Below are 16,410 nucleotides of genomic sequence, written 5' to 3'. Positions count from 1 at the left end.
ATATATGTAAATCAAGCCATCATGCTGAACTCCTTGAACTTATAAATTTTCCAGCCTAATACAAACCTGCTGTTGTCTTCCTACTTAGAGCTGTAATTTGTTAACATAATTGCTTAACCTTGAATTTAGAGGATATAGACGATTCAGACACTAGGAGAAAATCTCTCAGCATTTCAGCAGAGTTTTCTACCCTTTTGAAGTAAATCCTCCTTATCACCTCTTTTTGAATTTCATAAAATCTATCATCCTTGCTTTGAGCTTTGGCAGGTGGGAAACCTCCCTGCAACTGTGTGCAGTAGACTCCTGACAGTAAGTGAAGTGAGCTTGAATAAACATGGAAGATCATGACTAACCAATCCAATAGCAGGTTGCTCTCTTACAAGAGAGAGAATTGTTAGAATTCACAGAAACTTGAAAATAGCAAAAGGCATTTCAGGCACTTAGTCTCAGGCCTCCTTCCTGCGCCCTTACAAGTCTATAAATTCCACTCCATTAATAAATCCAGGTTCTAACTAATAAGAACCTGCTGTATAAGAAAATAAATAAAATAAAATTCAAAAAAAAAAAAAGGAAAAGGGAAGGAAGCAAGTATGTCATCAAGTTTTTTCAAGATTCAGTGACAGATTAAATGAATAGCGACCTTCTCCGTGATGAAAGGATCCAGGAAAAGGAGTATGTTTGTGAATAAAGGTGATGAATTTGCAAAAAATAATAATAATAATAATAAATCCAGGTTCTTGGGTTTGAATCTTTAAGCTCATCTTTGACTCCTCCCCTTGCTCTCTCCACAACAGGTAGATCAACTGGTCTTACTGGCTCACGCTGTCTCCTAAACCCATCCCTCCATTTCTGTTTAGCACTGCTCTAATCCCATTCTGAGCCGATACTCTCCCTCTTCTCCCAAATATCCCATAAATTATAGCCGGTTGAAGATAAGAAGAAAAGTTGCAATGATGATCACCTTTTCCATCAAATCAGATGTTGACTCATCTTCAAAGTTCACAGTACACACTCTCCAGAGAATGACATAAAGGAAACTGGGCACGCCAACTTTTTCTTTCAATCTTAAAATCTTGGTTGACGTTGGCAATCCTGGCTCCCCGGCTTTTTGGAAAGTGTCCCTGTTTTTGGCACTAAATTCAACCTTTTCATATTTACACCAAATTCCTCAAATTACTTACTGGTTATGTCCTCCCAGTGGGTATATGTTACCTATTTGGATTATTTACTTTTAAAAGAAAGGAAGAGAGAAAAAGAAAAGAATAAAAAAGTGAAAAGAAAAAACCCAAGCGGGTAGAACCCAGAGTCAGCGGGTCACATTTAAAGCCCCCTCAACTCAGGCCTCACATTAAATACTGCTTTCATTATGTTCAAGTCCAAAGTCCTTTTCATTACACTCAAGGCTTTTACTGCTTCTCTCTCTCTTAATCCTGTATCGCATTACATATAAAATCACTTGGCCTGGAAGTATGCCTGCTTCACTAAGTCCTGCTTTATTATTTCCATAGCAATAAGAGAATTAGCTTTTGCATGTTGCCAAAGTAATTGAGTATTTCCCAAAGAACCCAAAAACTCCTTGAGTTCTATACCAACCCACTCACTCCCAGCCAGTGGTTTTATCATCAGAATTGCACTCATTAAAGAGGTGGTGGGACTTCCCTGGTGATGCAGTGGTTAAGAATCCACCTGCCAATGCAGGGGACACGGGTTCGAGCCCTGGTCCAGGAAGATTCCCACATGCCGAGGAGCAGCTAAGCCCATGCACCACAACTACTGAGCCTGCACTCTAGAGCCCACGAGCCACGACTACTGACCCCGCGTGCCACAACTACTGAAGCCCGCGTGCCACAACTACTGAAGCCCGCACACCACAGCTACTGAAGCCCGCGCGCCTACAGCCCGTGCTCCGCAACAAGAGAAGCCACCACAATGAGAGAAGCCCACACACCGCAACGAAGAGTAGCCCCTGCTTGCCGCAACTAGAGAAAGCCCACACACAGCAACGAAGACCCAACGCAGCCAGATTAATTAATTAATTAATTAAAAAAAAAAAAAAAGAGGTGGTGGGTCACTTCAGACTCTGTGGACATGGAGCTGGCTGAGTAGTCACTCACCCAGAAGTAGAACATTTATATAGGGAAAGTCTGCATGACATTTTGTGCCCTTCTAATAGGCAACAGATAACAGTAAAGCAGGAAAAGTCAAAGTTACCATGACTCTTTCTTAGGCCCCGACTTTCTGTATTGATCATGAAGACACACTTCAGGGTATTTATCCATATTTTATTAGCGTTGTGGCTCATAGCTTTTGTTGTATTTTAATTTAGCTTCAATTCAACAAGTATATTTTTGGACACGTGATTCTAACTCAGAACCATGCTGGGTTCTGTGGGGTAATGGAAGATTGTGTCCCTTTATAAGTTAAAAAAAAAAAAACCTGAAGAAAGCAGAAATGTTGTTTACCTTGAAAATGCATCATTTTGAATAATACTGGATAGAAATATATACCTAGAAACTAGACTAAGGAGAAAAATGTGACTTCCAGGCTAGGTTTTGGTACCTATCTGAGAATGCAGAAATGTGTTTTACTCCTTTTCTTATCAGTCAGTATCCAGTGAAGAAAACAGAAACTGCTCTAGGTATTTCCAACAAAAAGCGCTTTAATTCAGGGAACTGGTGTTTTGGGAGGTCTGGCTGAGCAAAACAGATAGGGTGTTACCCAAAGACCAGGAAGCAGCTACTGCTGAGGGGCCAGAACCAGGGCCCTAGACTCATCACTGACCCTGCTGGAGATCTGGCCACTGCAGTGGAGAAGGACATGTCCCTGCTACCTTTACCTGGGTCCCCCATGCTAACTCTGCGGGGCAGCTGTCACTGAGGCTGCTGGACCCAAGGCCACCACTGAGGAATGTGAAGTTGCCTGCCACTCCCAGAGACTGGAGGAGAAGAGTGCCTGCCTTCCTACTGCCTTCTCATTTTGCTTCCATTCCTCCTATTGGCAACACCTATCTGAAACCCAACCCCCAAAGGATTCTAAGAAAATGGCTCCAGTCTTTCTGGAAACAGAAGAATGCATGGAAAAGAGGGGCTGTGATTGAGTGCTGGCAGACACTACCTGGTACACTTAGAGATTTTAAGAAGAAAATAACGAGGTAGAAATGATACCATTAAAACAGGCTTGTATCTTTACAGTTCTGGGTTAATACCAGTTTTTAAAAATGCCCATTAAAAGAACTGTACATAGTTTCAAGAAAAAAATTTTTTCTTAGAGAATAATACATAATAAAACAGGCTATTAACTCTAGCTAGCTTTTAAACTCTGCTTACTAGAAAAATAAAGAAAAGCCAAGTTCATGTGGAATACCATTAAGCCAATCTTCAAAGTTAAAGAGATTTTCTAATGTGAAACTTTACTTCGCAGTGAAACAAGAAGCTGACACACAACATCATTCATTCATCCACTCAAGAGTCTGAGATGGACGACATGCATTGTTCTAACTTCTGTGGGTAGTGCACGAGAACACCCGTGGCTTTATCTGCACCTGCACAATTGAGATAGTCTGCCAATACATAATTACAGCATACTGTAACAGATGTATGTACAAAATACAATGGAGGCATAGTGATGGAGTGAGAGAGAACATTAGAGGGCAGAAGAAATAGTATATGCAAAGCTACAGATGCACGGAGAAATTCTGATGCATTTGGGAAGTGCTATTGAACCGGTTCACAGTATCAATTTCACCTTGTTACTTTTCGATATCTCAAACCCTCCAGTGGCCTCCTTCACACCAAAAAGAATCCCAAAGTCTTTACAAGGCCCTGTGTGATCTGCCCCGTGGCTACCACTTGGGCTTCAGCTCCTCCCACACTGGCTTTCTTGCTGTTCCCTCTGCCCAGAATTCTCCACCTCCAGGTCTCTGCCTGGCTCTGCCTTTGCCTCAATTGGCTTGCTGCTTGAATACACCTCATCAAAGAGCCTTTCCTGACCTCTGTTACTAATAGAGCTTCTCTCTTCTAACCTTGATTAACTTTGCTTAATAGCATTTATCTCTAGCTGACATTATATATTTATACTTGTATATTAAATACAGTCAGGGCCAACTATACTAGTTATTTTATGTAAGCGACTTGAGCATCTGCAGATCTGGGTATCCATGGGGGTCCTAGAACAATCCCCTGACGGATGCTAAAGGACGACTGCACTTATACATACTTATATACTTGTACGTTATGTACATATAGACTGGCATTATATAGCACTTATACATTATTTGTCTCCTCCCCCCCCACACACATGGGGACAAGGACATTGCTCTATTCGCTGTGCTGTACATCAACACCTAGAACAGCCAAGTACATACATGGTAATCAATAATCACTTGCAAAATGAACAAATACATAACTGAATGAACAAATGAATCGACGAGTAGGAAAACGGGTGAAGACCTGGACAGATCACCCTGGTGGGAAAACAGAACGTAGTATGAGGGAATCAGGACTTGTATTTGATTGAGGTCAAAGAAGTGCCACCAAGATGGGTGAATACATGGGAAAGGGAGCCCCAATCAATTTTTTCAGGTTCCGAATTTTGCCTAGCATTGGCCCTTTGGCAAATCATTGTGGCTTTTCTATTCAATAGAAAATGCTTTTGCTATACTTAGGAGACTTTCAAGGGGGAAACTCTTTATAGTCTCACTTCAAAGTTTAGCCTAAAAAAAACCAAAACAAAACGGGGGAGTTATTTGCTTCTAAGCACGGTAGCCAGAATAAATTATGGAAAGATAAAAAAATCACAGAACTCTTGTTGAATGACTAACTTGTAATAAATCCCCTGCCCAGCCTCCCTTCCCAATCACTGTCTCCCACAATAATTGCAGGGAAATCTCTTGGAGATACATGTAGTGAAAAGTGATCAGTTCCAAAGAAAAAAATGGAGTGGGGAGTGAGGGGTGGGTGGTGGCGGGAGATTAAAATTAGAATGATGACATGGCAAGTAAAATTAACACCAGAAAGGGAAAAGAGCTTGAAATCCAAGTCAGCCTGACAAACAGCACCACTCAAACAGCTGCTCCCCAGCTATACTGAGAGGGTTGGAGAGCGCTCTGCCTATCTCTTTCCCAAGGAACCTCTCCCAGTTGACACCCTATGTATCTCTCCTCCCAGGTCCTCCCCGGACACTCTCTCATGCTCTTCCACTGTCTCCCTGACCTCCCATCCGGGCTTGTTTCCCTTGGTGCCTTGCCAAGAAAAAGATATAAATTCCACATAAATGTCAAGCAAGGCCCTGAAGCCCCTCCTTGACCTAAAAATTTGGTTTTCCTCGCTGCTTAGTTAACTGGAGCACAAGCACAGAGATTTTCTAAATTTATTCAAACTGTAAGACACTGAACCACTGAACAGAGGACATCAGGGAATCTAGATTGGGAAGAAGGATACCTCCTGCTGCCCCAGTCGGGCTTTGTAAGTCGGTTGAAACACAATACAAACAGCATTATAATGACGTAAATTATTTATATAGATGAGCACAGATAAAAGTGAAATTAAAACACCATTAATGAATTTCACCATGTTCTGTTCTGTTTTGTTTTGCTGCACTTTAAAGCTTTTGAGAAGGAAAAAGCATGTTGATGAAGAAAGTTTACTAGAATAGATGCGTAATTAAAAATTTTTCTAGTTTAGTGAAAGTTCTCTTCAATTCTCTACCTTTTGCCAAATGAACAGGGGCACAGAAAGCCAGAGAATTACTGCTATAGCAGACTTGCCAGATTTAACACAACAAAAATATAGCAAATAAACATTCAAGTTGAACTGGACATTCTGTGTTTTACCTGGCAACTCTGCCCTGTAAGGCTCTTGTCTTATTCTGTGTCACCATTAAAAGCATGGCTTGGAGACCTACAGCTCTGTTATCTTAGTAAACAGTTTAACCTCATTAAGTCTTTGCTTCTTCAAATGCAGAATGAGTTAATAATAGAACATACCTCATAGAATTGTTTTGAGAATTAAATAATTCAGTCCATGTAATACCACACAGAATGGTGTTTCACACATAGAAGATACTCAATTAACTTTTATTATTATTATTATTATTAAGGGATGGTGAATTTTTAATCAATTAATGCAATTAATTTACAGAGGATTATTTACAAGAAAAATTCAAGCAAGATTCCATATTTTGATTTTGTTTTATTGTGTTTTTAACTTTAGGAATTGCTCTTGAAAGTAAGAACAAAGGGTATATAAAATTATTACATAAATATTAAAAAAATATTATAGAACTACATTTCAGTTCTATATTGGGAGGTATGGGAAAGGAAAAGGAATAGGGGAAGATGGAAGAAAGAAAGACAAAGACAGGCAAATATGCTTGGTTTGGACTGCATGTTACCTTAAAATGTTTTAAGTTATTTTCCAACACTTAAAGACTGGGAGAGTTCACATAAATATACACAGTTCTGGCTCCTCTGCACAAATTCGAACGTCAGGCCCTCCAAGATGGGGCATACGCATTCCAGTTCAGCCCCTACCATCTACCAGACTTTGAGGCTTAGTGTCAGTCACCATGATTCAATGTACTTGCACTGTTTTCATTCTTAGACCTGGTCAGCTTCACTCATTCATGTCACCTGCCTGGCACAGTAGGGGGGTCCAGGTGTGGCTGCACTAAACCTCCAAAATAATCTCTAACAGCAACCCCAAGCTACCCAAATAAACAAAACATCTAAGTAAATAACTGGTGAGCTTGGTGAGCTAAAATGACTTAAGACAAATCACCTAGACCCACAGACTTCGAATGTCTTTGCTCAAATACCTCCTAAAGGAACTTTGAAACCTTTGTACCTCTTGTACATTTTTACGTTGAAATCTAAAAAATTCTGTCATACGGTTTAACAGTTGAAATGATATAATTTCTAGCATAATGTAAGTACTAAGTTTTAAATAAAACTCATATCATTCCTTTAAAGGCACCCAATGGACTCTAAATATGATTGTATATATTCAGCATTTTATACTGAAATTTTAGACTTTAAGAAAAGACTCAAAGATAGTACAGAGAGCTCTCTGTGCCCTTCCCCCAACTTCTCCTAATGTTCATATCTTACACAAGTGTGATATAATTATCAAAACTAAAAAATTAACATTGCTAAAAAAATTATTAACCAATACTAATAATGACTTATTAGTCATTATATAATGACTTATAGTCATTATTAGACTTATTTGGATTGCCCCAGTTTTCCCACTAATATCCCTTTTCTATTCTAGGGTTCTATCCAGGGTACCACATGTATTTAATTGTCATGTCCCCTTAGCTCCTCCAATCTGTGACAGTTCCTTGGTCTTTCCTTATCTTTCAGCATCTTGACACTTTTGGGGAGTACCGGTCAGGTATTTTATAAAATGTCCCTCATGGGACTTCTCTGGTGGCACAGTGGTTAAGAATCCGCCTGCCAATGCAGGGGACACAGGTTTGAGCCCTGGTCCAGGAAGATCCCACATGCCACGGAGCAACTAAGCTCGTCTGCCACAACTACTGAGCCTGCTCTCTAGAGCCTGCGAGCCACAACTACTGAGCCCACGAGCCACAACTACTGAAGCCCGTGCGCCTAGAGCCCGTGCTCCGCAACAAGAGAAGCCACCGCAGTGAAAAGCCCGCGCACCACGAAGAGTAGCCCCCGCTCACCGCAACTAGAGAAAGCCGGCGCAGCAACAAAGACCCAATGCAGCCAAAAATAGATAAAATTAAATCTCTAAAAAATAATAATAAAATAAAATGTCCCTCAATTTGGATTGGTCTGATGTTTTCTCATGGTAAGACAGAGGTCATGGATTTGTGGGAGAATTCCACAGAGATGATGTGCCCTTCTCATTGCATCACAGGAGGGGCTACATGATATCAATATGTCTTTATTATTGGTGATGGTACCCTTCATCATTTGGTTAAAGTGGTATTTGTCGGCTGTCAGCTTAAAGTTACTAGACTTAAATTGTAATTAATAAATATATACTTTGAGGTAGACACTTTGAGCCTACTTAAATAGCCTATTTCACTTGTTGAGTATCCATGGACAGGTCTTGCCCACAATTACTCTAGTGTTCTAAAGTGATTTTCTATTTCCCTTATCCCTTCTTCGTTTATTAATTGGAATTCGTTTGTAATGAATACTTACCCCTCCTCCCCCATTTATTTATTTAGTTATTTATATTAGCATGGACTCATGGATATTTATCTTATTCTTTAGGTTATTAGTCAAGAGTTCTCCAGAGAGACAGAATGAACAGGACATGTATATACATATATACAGGTTGTGTGTGTGTGTGTGTGTGTGTATACATGAAGAGAAAGTGAGAGAGGGGTTTTAAGAATGAACTCACACTAATGTGGAAGTGCAACTCTAAAATATACAGGGGAGGCCGACAGGCTGGAGACCCAAGGAAGAGTTGTAGTCTGAATCCTAAGGCAGTCAGCTTGCATAATTCCTTCTTGCTCAGGGGAAGTCAGTTTTTGTTCTATATTCAGGATTTCAACTGATTGGATGAAGCCCATCCACATTATGGAAAGTAATCTGCTTAATCTCATCTAAAGAACACCTTAACAGAAACGTCCAGAATAATGTTTGACCAAATATCTGGGCACCATGGTGGAGTCAAGTTGACACATAAAATTAACCATCTCAGGTTATAATCCAAATGACCATTATTTATTTTCTTTCTCAAATTTTTCCAACTTTACCCATTAGGAGTTCCTTCAGGTTGACTCCTATGTTCTCTTGACAAGCTTCTACCCTTTTGTACTTTTATACTTTCTGGAACTATGACATATTTCAGGCTCATATTGTATTTTACCGGACCCAGCCCTGGAACCAACCACTTCTCCAAGGAACGTTGTTCTTTTTATGGAGAAAGATATTTAGAAACAAAGATCTAGGCACTGAGTGTGCTCACTGCTACTGGGGTATCAAAGCTTGTAGGACCTCTCAGTGGACAGAGCTAAGAAATGTGTGTATGTACACTTATCTACACATATGCACAAATACATATTTATTTCTGTATCTATCTCTTTGCATATTTTAAAACATGAGTTTACATTGATACCTCTGAATCTAATTTAGTGCCACAGGGTTCGGTTCTAGCCTTCCCCCTTCCCTTATTTGTAATGTCTTTTTCCAACAGTGAGAAACCCTTTCTGACATTATGTACAACACATTAACGTGTTTGTTCCATTCTAGCTTATACATAGTTTCAGTATTGTTAGCCCATACTGCTGCAGGAAACACATTTACCAACCAGTGTTCAGTGACTATGTTTAGTAATTTTGTCTTTAGTCTTACATTATCCAGTCAAAACTCTGCTTTTCAAAGTTACTTAAGTCAGTTCCTTTCATTCCCACCCGCTTCAGTGCAGTTATGCCATTCCTTTGAACTACGGTTAAAATCATTTGTCACAGTCTATCTTTCATCTTTAGTTCCTTCCACATCATAGTCAATCTTTTCTTTTTATTTACATACAGTAAAATTCTCTTCGTGGTGGACACTTCTGTGAGTTTTTACATAGTCATATAATACCATGATAAATGATCTTAACACTTTGCTGTTTATTAATCTTCTTTCTATGCCTGTGTCAAAATTAACATTATAGTATTACTTCCATCCTATCTGGGAAAGAGTATGCCACTAGAATAAAAAGCCTAGTTTTACAGATCATGGCCACTGTTTAGACTTCATCTACTTCATATTGTCTTCCCAAGGATCAAATGAGATCATCATATAACTTTGTTTGGTAGGAGATAATTGGCTTCAAGCTTTTGTATTACCATCCATTTCTTTCTCTTGTAGAAATATAGTTTTGGCTCTTGTGGATAATAAAATGTATAAATTCATCTTTAAAAATAAAGTGAAATAAAAATAAGCGATCTTTCATTATCCAAGCTTATTATAGGATCTCGTGATCCATATGCTGATTCTAAAGATACTTTTCAAAAGCCATATCCATACATAAATTTACACTGGCAACAGTCCTTTCTTCCTGCTGTAGTGCTTTAAAATTCAAATGCAAAGAGACCATCCTGAAATTTTCTTGCCTTGTGAGCGACATGCTCCATGAAGGCCTAAATTTATCTCCAGCCCACATAGATCCAGTCTTCACAGAGTCTGCTGCTATGAATTTTAATAGCTGGAATGAAGAATAGTAAAATAGAGGTCTGAGAGATTACTTGTGCTGAAAAAACTCAGCCACACATCAGTTTGGATATCCTTTCTGAACATTTAGTTTCAAAGAAGGAGACTTACAGAGGAACCGATTACAGACTTGGACTCAAGAAGAAATAGGAGGCATGAGTCAATACACCTACAGAGCGTAGCCTGTGTTTTGTCCCCTGAAATCAGGAATGGCCTTGAGGAAAACTGCCTTGTGGCACCTCCCAGACAGTAAAGCTGGAGTTAAAGGAAATGGGGTGAAAAAAGATTTCTGTAGTGTGTCCCTAAATAAAGAATTTCAAAATTTATGATAATATCTGGGGACATGAAGAAATATTGGGTAAAGAAGTTAACTGTGATATTTCTAGGTATCAAATGAGAGATTGTTATTTTTAAAACGGTAAAAATGGTTCTCCATCTTTGTTTGCAATGGAACAGAGGACATAGGCCTGGTCTGTGACATTAAAAAGATTGGTTAGGTAATAGGAATTTCCCAGCAGGGAGGACTTTCAGACTGTGGAATGGTTAACACGTGAAAGTGCTGGGTTTCATTAGCGAAAGTGTTTTGGAATCCATATTCGCTCTTACATTTGTTACTTCCTTTTTGGGGAGGGTGATAGGAAAATGTACTTGATCACTAGCCTATTTCCAGTGTTCTTCCCAGTAACTAACTCATTCCCCAGTTAAGGGACAGGTAACAAGAGTTCACCCCCATTGATTATGGAAAGAACAAGACTCACCATGGAAATAGAAAGCTAAGCAGACATAGATGGTGAATGTTATTGGAAAGAAGTCTGAAATGAAAGGGGAAAATTGTGAGATGAGAAGTAGTGTCTGGGAGTGAGCAGTGGGCAGAAGAGAGAGAGACACTAGAAGCAGGGACTTGGGTGGGGCAGAGGGAGGGGTGGAGCCAGATGACCACTCTACTTCTCTCCAGGATGAGACTTAGAAAGATGAGAGGAAGAATCTTTAGGGCCATCTAAGTCCAGACATGTTTATGAAATGGATAAAGTTTTGCTAGCACAGCTCACCTCCCAGTCCCTCTCTCATTCTAACATTTCCAGACCCTTGTGCCCTGTCCCTGGTCAGCCAGTCCCACTAGCACCCTAGCATGCCCATTTAATCCTTTCTCTTCTCTATCCTCTAAAACTCAGAAATTGAGGGAGGTCTGCATTCATATGGATCTCTTCTTTTTCTTTTCCTTAAATATGCCCACAAAAGCAAGCTCTATCATTATTTTCTCATTTTCTAACTCCTGAGGATTTTATTTCTTCCTTTTTCTGTCATCCTCCCTCAATGTCCTCGCATTGTGTTTCAAGTTTCCTAGATCTTGAAGGTGTCTTGTGAGGATGCAATAATACACGTAAACAGTAGGTTGTTCAAGTGCCTCCAGATACTCCAGGATTCTACCCCAGAAATTCTGACTCACTAAGTCTAAAAAAGAATTGGGCTCCAGATTTTTTAAAGCTCCCTTGGTGATTTCAATGGACTCTCTACTTAGGAACAACTGGATTAATAGATATGTCAAAGAGAAGGTATAACTCACTCTAACATTCACATCAAAATGCAAAACAGTTATCTTGACCAAGTACTTTTCAAAGTACTAAGCATTATATCTGTCTTCTTTTAGTTGATGCATCTTCTTCATCCTTGTGAGTGTGTGTGTGTGCATATGTGTGTGTATAATCTCCTTCTCTCTACAGACAGAAGACTGATATTTGCATCTTTCCTCTTTCTAGTTTCGTCTTCTTTAATCCCTTTTTCTCCTTTTTTCTTTTTCTCCTACTTCCTCTGACCATACTATAGATTTACACACTCGAAGTTAGGCCAGGGATGCCCCCAGAACTTTTGCAACAGGGGAGCTAAAACCCAGCAATAGTGTGAGAAAGGAAGGCAAAGTTAGCAATTTTCAACCTAAAAAATGAGTGGCCCTGGGGCAAGGAGGGCACAGGAAGGCTTTTAAGGGATGTAAAGGCACCCATAGTTTTAAAGGAATTAATTTCTCAACATTCATTTGCACTCTTTCTTAACATCAGGTAAACTCTATTTTCCATCTCCTTTTTCACAATATCCCATCGGCTACCATAAGTCATACCCTTGGCCATTAGGAATCTCACTATGGTACATTGTTCCAAGGGGTAACAACTTCCAAGGTGACAAACTAAGGAGCCACTGCAAATACTATCTTGGGGAACCTCATTTAATGAGTAATCAAAGTAGATCAAACCTATCTTAATAAAAGCTTCCTGTCTTCCTGTGTCTTATATCAATTTGACGAAAGTAAGAAGAAACTGGGTATTTGTTAAGATGATTTAAAATCAAATATATTGTAGAACGTGGTCACTGAGAGTGATGATTTTCCTTTTACAACTTTAACCTCTCCATCCTTAAACCATTATCAAAGAATTAGTTACTAAAGAAGGTGCAAGCAAAGCAAATCAACAATATGAAAGAAAATATAAAGGCTGAAAATGGATTTTTTTTTTTACTTAAGTGTGAGCATTGTGTTTCCATTTTTCTCAGTAGTCATCCACAGAATGAGTGATTAAGTGGAATAAAAAGTACCCATAAACAACCAAAGAAGAACGAGAAGTACCACATCATTCTAATTACAACAAATAAGACCTGCAGATGCAAATTTAATGTGATATCAGTTAAACCTGGGGAAATTAAAGCATACAATAAAGTAATACAATTAAGAACCTATTTTCAGAGATTGGTTCAAGATTGTAGAGTAGAAGGACGTGCGCTCACTCCCTCCTGCGAGAGCACCGGAATCACAACAAACTGCTGAACAAACATTGACAGGAAGTCACTAGAACTCACCAAAAAAGATACCTCACATCCAAAGACAAAGGAGAAGCCACAATGAGATGGTAGGAGGGGCGCAATCACAATAAAATCAAGTCCCGTAACTGCTGGGTGGGTGACACAGACTGGAGAACACTTATACCACAAAAGTCCACCCACTGGAGTGAAAGTTCTGAGCCCCACGTCAGGCTTCCCAACCTGGTGGTCCGGCAACAGGAGGAAGAATTCCCAGAGAATCAGACTTTGAAGGCCACCGGGATTTGACTGCAGGATTTCGACAGGACTGGGGGAAACAGAGACTCCACTCTTGGAGGGCACACACAAAGTAGTGTGCACATCAGGACCCAGGGGGAAGGAGCAGTGACCCCAAAGGAGACTGAACCAGACCTACCTACTGGTGTTGGGAGGGTCTCCAGCAGAGGCGTGAGGTAGATGTGGCTCACGGCGGGGATGGGGACCCTGGCAGTGGAAGTTCTGGGAAGTACTCCTTGGCATGAGCCCTCCCATAGTCCACCATTAGCCCCACCAAAGAGCCTGTAATCTCCAGTGCTGGGTAGCCTCAGGCCAAACAGCCAACAGGGAGGGAATTCAGCCCTACCCATCAGCTGACAAGAAGATTAAAGTTTTACTGAGCTCTGCCCACCAGAACAACACCAGTTCTACCCACCACCAGTCCCTCCAATCAAGAAGCTTGCACAAGCCTCTTAGATAGCCTCATCCACCAGAGGGCAGACAGCAGAAGCAAGAAGAACTACAATCCTGCAGCCTGTGGAAAGCAAACCACATTCACAGAAAGAAAGACGAAATGAAAAGGCAGAGGGCTATGTACCAGATGAAGGAACAAGACAAAACCCCAGAAAAACAACTAAATGAAGTGGAGATAGGCAACCTTCCAGAAAAATAATTCAGAATAATGATAGTGAAGATGATCCAGGACCTCGGAAAAAGAATGGAGGCAAAGATCAAGAAGATGCAAGAAACGTTTAACAAAGACCTAGAAGAATTAAAGAACAAACAAACAGAGATGAACAACACAATAACTAAAGTGAAAAATATACTAGAAGGAATCAATAGCAGAATAACTGAGGCAGAGAACAGATAAGTGACCTGGAAGACAGAATGGTGGAAATCACTGCCATGGAACAGAATAAAAAGAAAAGAATGAAAAGAAATGAAGACAGCCTAAGAGACCTCTGGAACAACATTAAATGCACCAACATTTGCATTATAGGAGTACCAGAAGGAGAAGAGTGACAGAAAGGACCTGAGAAAATATTTGAAGAGATGTTGTTGAAAACTTCCCAAACGTGGCAAAGGAAATAGCCACCCAAGTCCAGGAAGTGCAGAGAGTCCCAGACAGGATAAACCCAAGGAGAAACATGCCAAGACACATAGTAATCAAACTGACAAGAATTAAAGACAAAGAAAACTTTTTAAAAGCAACAATGGAAGAACAACAAATAACATACAGGGGAACTCCCATAAGGTTAACAGATGATTTCTCAGCAGAAACTCTACAAGCCAGAAGGGAGTGGCATGATATACTTAAAGTGATGAAAGGGAAGAACCTACAACCAAGATTACTCTACACAGCAAGGATCTCATTCAGATATGACAAAGAAATCAAAAGCTTTACAGACAAGCAAAAGCTAAGAGAATTCAGCACCACCAAATTTCTCTAAGTGGGAAACACAAGAGAAGAAAAGGACCTACAAAAAGAAACCCAAAACAATTAAGAAAATGGGAAGAGGAACATACATATCAATAATTACCTTAAATGTGAATGGATTAAATGCTCCAACCAAAAGACACAGGCTCGCTGAATGGATACTAAAACAAGACCCATATATATGCTGGCTACAAGAGACCCACTTCAGACCTAGGGACACATACAGACTGAAAATGAGGGGTTGGAAAAAGATATTCCATGCAAATGGAAATCAAAAGAAAGCTGGAGTAGCAATACTCATAACAGATAAAATAGACTTTAAAATAAAGAATGTTACAAGAGACAAGGAGGGACACTACATAATGATCAAGGGTTCAATCCAAGAAGAAGACATAACAATTATAAATATATATGTACCCAACATAGGAGCACCTCAGTACATAAGGCAAATGCTAACAGCTATGAAAGAGGAGATCGAGAGTAACACAATAATACTGAGGGACTTTAACACCTCACTTACACCAGATTATCCAGACAGAAAATTAATAAGGAAACACAAGCTTTAAATGACACAATAGATCAGATAGATTTAATTGATATTTATATGACATTACATCGGAACACATCAGATTACACTTTCTTCTCAAGTGCACACAGAACATTCTCCATGATAGACCATATCTTGGGTCACAAATCAAGCCTCAGTAAATTTAAGAAAATTGAAATCATATCAAGCATCTTTTCCAACCACAATGCTATGAGATTAGAAATAAATTACAAGAAAAAAAACGTAAAAAACACAAACACATGGAAGCTAAACAGTATGTTACTAAATACCCAAGAGATCACTAAAGAAATCAATGAGGAAATCAAAAAATACCTAGGGACAAATGACAATGGAAACACGACGATGCAAAACCTATGGGATGCAACAAAAGCAGTTCTAAGAAGGAAGTATATAGCAATACAATCCTACCTCAAGAAATAAGAAAAATCACAAATAAACAATCTAAACTTACACCTAAAGGAACTAGAGAAAGAAGAACAAACAAAACTCAAAGTTAGTAGAAGGAAAGAAATCATAAAGATCAGAGCAGAAATAAGTGAAATAGAAACAAAGAAAACAATAGCAAAGATCAATAAAACTAAAAGCTGCTTCTTTGAGTAGATAAACAAATTTGACAAACCTTTAGCCAGACTCATCAAGAAAAGGAGAGAGAGGATCAAATCAATAAAATTAGAAATGAAAAAGAAGCGACAATGGACACCACAGAAATACAAAGCATCATAAAAGACTACTACAAGCAACTCCATGCCAATAAAATGGACAACCTGGAAGAAATGGACAAATTCTTAGAGAGGTATAACCTTCCAAGACTGAACCAGGAAGAAATAAAAAATACGAAAAGACCAATCACAAGTAATGAAATTGAAACTGTGATTAAAAATCTTACAACAAACAAAAGTTCAGGACCAGGTGGCTTCACAGGTGAATTCTATCAAACATTTAGAGAAGAGCTAACACCCATCCTTCTCAAACTCTTCCAAAAAACTGCAGAGGAAGGAATACTCCCAAACTCATTCTATGAGGCCACCCTCACCCTGATACCAAAACCAGATAAAGATACCACAAAAAAAGAAAATTACAGACCAATATCACTGATGAATATAGTTGTAAAAATCCTCAACAAAATACTAGCAAACAGAATCCAACAACACATTAAAAGGATCA

General features: G+C 39.4%; 1 protein-coding gene across 1 annotated transcript in view; it reads right to left on the bottom strand.

Annotated features, from left to right (window-relative positions):
* The window catches only part of IQUB (IQ motif and ubiquitin domain containing), a 131,674-nt gene that overhangs the window by 29,366 nt on the left and 85,898 nt on the right, over positions 1-16,410 (bottom strand). The gene's annotated exons all lie outside the window — the stretch shown is intronic.

This window comes from Delphinapterus leucas, chromosome 9, assembly GCF_059928025.1.
Source record: "Delphinapterus leucas isolate spDelLeu-1000000601 "Yukka" chromosome 9, BTC_Dleu_Yukka2, whole genome shotgun sequence".
Lineage (NCBI taxonomy): Eukaryota > Metazoa > Chordata > Mammalia > Artiodactyla > Monodontidae > Delphinapterus > Delphinapterus leucas.
Note: the sequence above shows the minus strand (reverse complement) of the source record. Positions and strands in the feature narration are given on the sequence as shown.